A 7,917-nucleotide genomic window follows, 5' to 3' on the forward strand; every position below is an offset into this window, starting at 1 on the left:
GATTGCCAGGGAGACACCGCTTTCTGGGCCAGTGTTTTGAGGATAGACCCCTAGAAGGGTGCAAAGGAGGAGGCCCAGGTGTTTTAGGTTTCTGGCCTTGGAGCTTTTGAGGTTGGATGGCCACTAACCTGGCAGCTTCGGTGTATAGTCTAATGGTCTCTTCAGAACATAAAGGCAATTCAGACAGAAGACTTGTAGACTGAGGATAGAGGGGAATAGCAGGAGATACAACAGTCTTATCGTCTTTTGTTTTAGGTACCTCTTGGGTCTTTAATTTTTCATTAGCTTTCTGCAAGGAAACCTGCAATAGGAAGCTATTTTGGAATTGTGAAGTCTTTTGGAGGCTTCTGCGAGCTAATTAAAATAGGTATCCCATTCTGTTTGCTTGATTTGGGAAACCTTGCTTTCAAATGCCTTTCTTACAGGAACAATGTTGCCTAATTGGAACGTTCCCCGTAACGGCCATTGTAATTCTAGTTGTCTTGGTAAGGTTGTACCGTTTCTGTAGATATCTGCAGCTTCCAAGACTGTAGTTCTGAGGCATAAAATAAGCGGGTGTGCTGTGTGGTCCACACTCAATTCTTTGAAACTTTTAGGATCCCATTTCTTTAGCTAAACCTTCAGTCTCTTGGAGACAAATTAACATCCAAAAGGGATGTGCCCCTGGGTCAGAGACTGTGTGTCTTTTACAGCGTGCCTTGTGGCAAGAAGTTTTCTTGAGGTTGGTGCATAAACTTGGTTGGTGTCAAGTTTACCCATTTCTTGACAGCTTAACTTAGCATGTGAATCTTCGAGTTAGGTGGTGAGTGCTCCAACAACTTTTAAGTGCGTACCCCCTGCCCACCGACTTTATGGCTTTGGCTTCCCAGATTCCGATTAGCAAGAAATCTATTATTCTCTCCACAGATGTCTTTATGGGGGAAGATGCCCTGATGGCTGTTAACAGGCCGATTTGTGCCTATTTCGATTCTGATGGTCAAAACAGTCTGAATTTCCTGTGATAACTTATTTTCCTGAGGGCCTCCCCACCTTGGTTTATGCTGTGGACTTATCTCAAGGCTTTGTGATCCTCTAACAGCTCCCAGCCAAGGTGGACTCCCAAATATAACTATCCTGGAACCTCTCTGGGACCCCAGAAATTTTCTGGGAATTTTAACAAGCTCTGGAACCTTTATTCCAGATACCTATATCGCTGCTGGGAAGAAGCAGAAAGAGAGTGAGAGAGAGAGAATCCCAACCAGGCTCCATGCTGTCAGCTCAGAGCCCAACATGGGGCTTGAACTCACGAACCGTGAAATGGTGAGCTGAACCAAAATCAAGAAGCGGATGCTTAACTGACTGAACCATCCAGGTGCCCCTATTTGTTTTTTTTTTTTTCTGATAAAGATTGTTTGGTTCGGAGAGCTCACACGAGAGAGTGGAGCTCAAATCCGAGAGCGACTTACCTGGCTCTCAGTAATGAGGAGAGGAAGAGTGAACTCAAAGGGTTCGGTAAGTGTGTCTCATGCTCAGGCTGTTAGCAGTCAGCTTGAAATCCCATTCTTTGTTGCCAAAAACTGTTGAAAAATGATGAAAGCAAACAATTTCGGTGATACAAACTTTAACACTGGAGAAAGTAGACAGCCTCCTGTGGAGAATTGTAAAATGGGCCAGAAGCCAGGAAGCTTTTGTATGATAAAGAACAAAGAACAAAAGAGACAAACATAGAAAACATCTCATTGTCTAGAGCCATGCAGTCGATCTTGTTGGGGGTGAGAAGACCCAGAGCTGGCTTGGCATCTGAGAGTGGCTGACTGGGTATACTGTGACTTTGGTCAAGTGGAGCATTTACAGGGACATGAGAGTTATCTAAGTTTCAGTTTGCTGATGTGGCACCCTGGCGGGAGAAGCTCCATCTTGAACCTCGAAGTTATTTCAACATAAGTCAGTTGTCATAATCTCATTTGAAATGTGTGCTGAAGCTGTCAGATAACTTGATCATTCGTTATTCTAGGCGAATAAGGGTTTAAGTGGAATTCAACATTTGCTCAGGCATTAGTTTTACTGTCCATAAATAACAGAAAGACAAGCTAGAGAAGAGAGGCCATGAGTGAGAAATAAATCTCATGTTGGCTTTATGCCTAGGACTAATGAAGGAAAAGAAGGTTGGCCAAAATGAACAATAATTCAAAGGGGGCAATTGTATATCTTTTAATTGATTTTTTTCATAGGGTTCATAACCCTGAGATATCAGAACTTGTGGCCAAAATTGGGGTTTGTCAAGGCCACATCAGAGACGTCACCTTGGGCACTCTGCATATCAGAAGCTCAGGTAGAAAATAAATTACACACACACACACACACACACACACACACACACACACACAAAGTAATATCTTAACACTGACATTGACCCTGTCTAGTAGCAGCCAACTTCCTGTCTTTTACTAGCATATTGGCCCAAGTGTCACAATTCAAGACTGAGTGCACTTTGCTTTTATGATATGAGTCATGGTAGAAAAAAAAAGGCATTTGGATAACTACACAATTTTTCTTGAGACTCTCAAATAATTAGTTACTTCTATATAAAAAGAACAAATAAAAAAAAGCAGTGGCAACTGATTGTATATACTCACTCAGTTTACTTAGCTTTCAATTTAAAAATGCATCATTCCATCCTACTTCCTAATAGTCTTGAATAATTTTCTAATACTTGCATATGTGAGGGAAATATAAAAAAAACAAGCGATACATTTGTAAGCCCAGGATTGCAGTTAGGCGCCATAACAGTATCTCTGTGAAAGATAGTTTAAGCGTATTTTTACTGGAAGAGAGGATTAAATATTATAACAGTGTTTTTATTCTGTTTCCTTTAGGTTATGAGAAAAGTTTATAAATGTTTTATTATATTTATCATACACGGTACTTTGTTTTTCCTTCGTTTATAGATCTCTGTAGGCTCTTCCTTCTACTTGGATAACATTGTGTAAAAGCAGACATCCAGCAGAGAGGGGCTTCATCGCTTAGCACCTGTACCTTACCCTTTCTTAACTTCAGTTTCCTTACCCATAAGGTGGGAATAATCCCAGTCCGTCCTCATCACCAAGTTATTGTGAAGATCAATGACAATATAGCACTTGATAAATGGATATACTATAAAAATACTGATTCATATCATCATGACTGTTTTGTCTTTGATATGTTCCACCAATCCGTGCCTATCAAAACACCACCTTAATTAAAACTGCTTGGTCACCGTTTATTTCCATGTAAACTTTCCATCCGTACACTGTCCCTTAATCTCAGTATTTGAGTTGCTTCTTTAAGTGTTCATACTAATAGAATAATGTGGGTATATGAGTATATAAGATACCAAAGCACTACTAAAGGGCTTTGTATATCAGTTGAATTCAATAAATGTTCATGGACAGGAACCCATAAATCCCAGTGCAAGGGTGGGTAGGTGGATATGTTCATTCCCTGCTCAAAGCCTGTGTTGGTTTTTCAATGCTCAGCATAGAGTTAGGAGAGAAGATTCTGGAACAAGACCACCTGCGTCTTATCTCAACTTGCGCATCTTTTGCTGTGTAATATTGGATAAGTGACCTAAAATTCTCTTCACTCTGCCTGTTCAGTTGGTAGAATAAGGATGATATCAGTATCTACTTCATAGGATTATTGTCAAGTATAAAAAAAGGGAAGTACTTAAAACACTGTTGGGCGCATAGTAAGGGCTTCTTAAAAAGCATTTGCTGCTGTTATGTGGACACAGAGGGAAGTCTGGAGGAAGATTTTGCACTATCTGGTCACTATGTATCTCATCTCGACCATGCTACAACCTCTATCCTCACCCAAACTCTTCCACACACATACTGTTTTACTCCAGCCATGCCTGCTTTCAGTAAATTCTTGGATCATGGAATTTGGCCTACTTTGTCCTGCCTTAAGGCATTTATACCTGCTCTCTCATCTACTTAGAATAGTCTTTTCACTTCTTAATTCCTATTTGTCTTTCAGAGCTCATTTAAAATATCACCTCCCTGGGGATGTCTTCCTTCATCTACAAGATTGGTTAATATCCCCCTTTTAATCATGAACATAATCACTGTATCTTTTTGTCCAGAGCACTAATCATAATCATCATGAAATAATTACTTTTGAAATTCATTTTTTGCCTGTCCGGCTAAGATTCTGTATTCTCAGAATTTAGCACAGTATCTGATAAGTATTTGTGGATAAACATAGACAGTTCAGAGTGTATTTAAATTATAAATAGCAGATGAGATGATACAGGAAAAACTACCTTGTATTTACTTAATACTACACAAATTTAAATCATTATTGTGATTATTATTATTCAGTACCATTCAATTTCCTTCAGATCATCACCAACATAAACAGCCCAGGATCTATAAAATTTCCTATATAATCCATGTTCTTCCAGCAATCATGGAGGCTAGGAAAAGGCTATCACAAAGCTGTCATACACAAGTATAATTTTAGAAAATGAGCAGGTTGTTCAGATATGTCTACAGCACATTTTTGGGGGAAGCATATTGGATAGTTATTAAATAACATGCCTCTAGTCTTAATCAGACTTGAATAAACTGATCAACCTCCCATTCAAGGCAGAGCTTAAAACAGGTTTTCATTAACATCTGGTATTTCCCAGCTCGCTTTTCTCATTATTAAAGCCAATAAATGGCTCGGGTTGAAATTATTCTCAGAGGGTCTTTAGAAGAGAATTGACCAGAGCTGTTTATTACTTTGCTTTCCAAATGTTGCCCGAAATATCCTTTGGTAATCAATGCATGACTAGCATTCTAGAACCTATTAAGGACAAAGAATTTGGAATCTGCTATGCTCTAGGCTTCACTCCTAGTAGAAACTCTGTTAATTAATTTGCTAAGAAACCTTTTATATAAGGGACCTATTTAAAATATTAATTCCTCCTTGAAATTCAGTTCAAGTAAAAAGTTTACCCTTGCAGATAAACTTGTATATTTTCTTTGATTAATCATGAGTTCTGTATAAACCAAAATATTTCCATTTGTTCTTTTTCTTCTGATACAATCTTGGCTAACTATAGTAACCAACTTACTCTAATTTTCCATGAACATCTATGTATTTATCACTTCCTGAGATTTTTGTTCTTTGCTCAATGTAATTTCATTGCCCTGTGTAATACACTGTCAAATTTTGTATGGGGGCTCACAATTAAGCAAATACATGTAAATTCTAACAAGAAAGTTAGAAACAAGGCAAGAAAAAACGTGACATTAATTCTGTATGATGCCATCTGTACATGAGTCATAAGTCTAAGCTCCAGACATATCCCAAGGTTGCTGGATGCTTACAAAGCTTTAAGGAAGTAGATTATTTATTTTCTTTTACCCTCATAGAATAACCATTTAGATAAATATGTATGTCGTGATTTATTTCTGAAGCATCAAGAAAGGGGCACCATGGTCATTTATTAGATCTTAACTCCAGCATGAGTCTCTCCTTGTCCTCTTTTTGCATTGACTTGTCCTCAAGGACGTGTCCCATTTCTAAGCTGTATGATGCAACCAACCAACCAACCATGTAGCAAGTGACACTGCAGAATCAGGTAGATGCTAGATGCTATCTGGAGGTGCAGCCATGACCTTTCTCCTTTTCATTTCTTACTAATTAAAGAAAAACAGCACAGGAACCTGGCAGGACAGAAGGACAATGTAATTTGGGGTTAGTCATTGGTACTCCACTAAATGCTGTGCACTTGGCCAAGTTACTTAACTTCTGTGTGCCTCAGTATCTTCTCATGGTAAATCTTTTGATGCTGTTATAAGCATTACATGAAATCATGTATGAATAGCCAGCTGAAGAGTAGGTGATTTCAAGGATGTGTTATTGGTATTAGCGCTCTTGCTATTAATAAGAGCACTGGGGGGTGCCTGGTTAGCTCTTTGGTTAAGCGTCTGACTCTTGATTTCTGCTCCGGTCATGATCTCAGAGGTTCATGAGTTTGAGCCCCACATCAGGTTCTGTGCTGACAGTGCAGAGCCTGTCTCCCTCTCTCTCCCTCTCTCTCTGCTTCCCCCCTGCTTGTTTTCTCTCTCTCTCTCTCTCTCTCTCTCAAAATAAATCAAAAAAGTTAAAAACATGTTTATTAAAAAAATCTAAAAAAAGAAAAAAAAGCATTGCTAGCCTCTGCATGCCCTCTTTACTCTCTCTTTGGTGAGTCAAATTAGTAAGTGGGTGATTTTGTGACTCCAATGTGGAACTAGATAAAATAAACTCCTAATTCAAACAAACCAATAAACCAACCAGGGAGAACTTTAATATCTTTTCACTTAATATGCACTGAATTGGAGGAGGTAAAATATTACTGTGTTATCAATCCATCAATAGCTGATTGAGGGAGGAAAGTGTGTGCAATCTCCTTTTACCAGTATAACCATTACTGTTAGGCTGTCTCCCAGGCCTCTGCCCCTAGATGTTTGGAGTCTTTCCCATAGTCTTCTCTCCTGCCTTGTCTACTTTCTTAGGCCTGCTTCCATGATCTTCCCCCAGGATCATTCTCTCTACACAAGGCTCTCTGTTTGCTGAGAGTCTCAGGTTTAGTGCAGTAGGTATTAGTAGATGACAAGGGCTTCCTGTAGAAAACCTTCTAGGTGACATTTGCATTTGAATAGAATGTTTAGCAGATGAAGTGAGCAGCATTTTTACATACAGGGCCTTTTTGGTTTCACCTTGGTAACATTTACCAAAGGATTTTTTAAATTGAATACTAATTATAAGAGATACTGATATCACAAGGGAAAAAATGATCAAATCCATGGTGCAGACACTTGGTCAAACGAAATTAAGCAAATTCATTTACTGTCATACCACTCAGAGCTCTCAACGCACAATACGCATTGTGTTAAGCAGACGCTGGATTATACAGTCAATAATTCAACAATAATTCTTAGAGCACCTCCTATATACCAAGGCACTGTTCAGTAGGTATGACGATGTAGTGCTGAATAAGGTAAGATCCTTGCTTCATGGATCTGACAATCCAGTGTTAAGGATTGTAGTGGTGGGGAGGGGTCAGAAAAACACATAAACAGGATGCTTTGAGATCATGTGAACTTTTAAGGAGAAAATAAAGTACTATGATATGGTAGACATTAACTGGTGACAAAAGACTACATTGGATACACTGATCTGAAAACTGACTGAAGAAGGAAGGAAAGAGCTCTACAAAGTTCTGAGATGGGAGAATTTCAGAAAGCAAAAACAGGAAGTGGGAAGAGCCAGGGCAGGAATGAGCTTGGCAGGTTCACTTTATAAACATTGACAATTTGAAATCTTTTTGCCTGAAGTTTGCAAATGAATAAATAGTGTCCACAGAACATACTTTGAGAAAAAGTGCTCTCTATAGCTTAGGTATCCCCATACTGTTGGCATGAGTCCCTCTGCTTCCTGCCACCATCTGTGAAGTGGGCTGAAATAACCTATCTCATAGATATGTTATAAGAAATTTTTAAAAGAGCCAAATAGAACATCTGGTACATATATATACTCAATATCTGTCAATATCTTTTCATTCTCTCACTTTTGAAAATTGTTAAAGGAGAGAAGATTTTAGCGTATGTGCATTTTCACTGTTTACTTGTCTGTACTATAAAGAATTATTGCTAATTTGTTCACACTGTTATCATTTAATCTCATTAATAAAATCTGATATCATACTAGCAAAGCAGAGAAAGAAAAGTGTAAAGGTTATAAAATGCATGTACACGACAACAAAAGATGAATTCTTTTTTCACCGTCAAATGGCAGAAACTTATTAGGTGCAGGTAAAATCGTAAAGTAACTAAATGTTTTGTCTTGTTTTGTTTTTCCTGAAACGAAATTTTAATCATAAAGACATGTATTAGTAAATATACAGGGCATTCTAAATATAAG

The sequence above is a fragment of the Leopardus geoffroyi genome, chromosome B1 (genome assembly GCF_018350155.1).
Source record: "Leopardus geoffroyi isolate Oge1 chromosome B1, O.geoffroyi_Oge1_pat1.0, whole genome shotgun sequence".
NCBI classification, from domain to species: Eukaryota; Metazoa; Chordata; class Mammalia; order Carnivora; family Felidae; genus Leopardus; species Leopardus geoffroyi.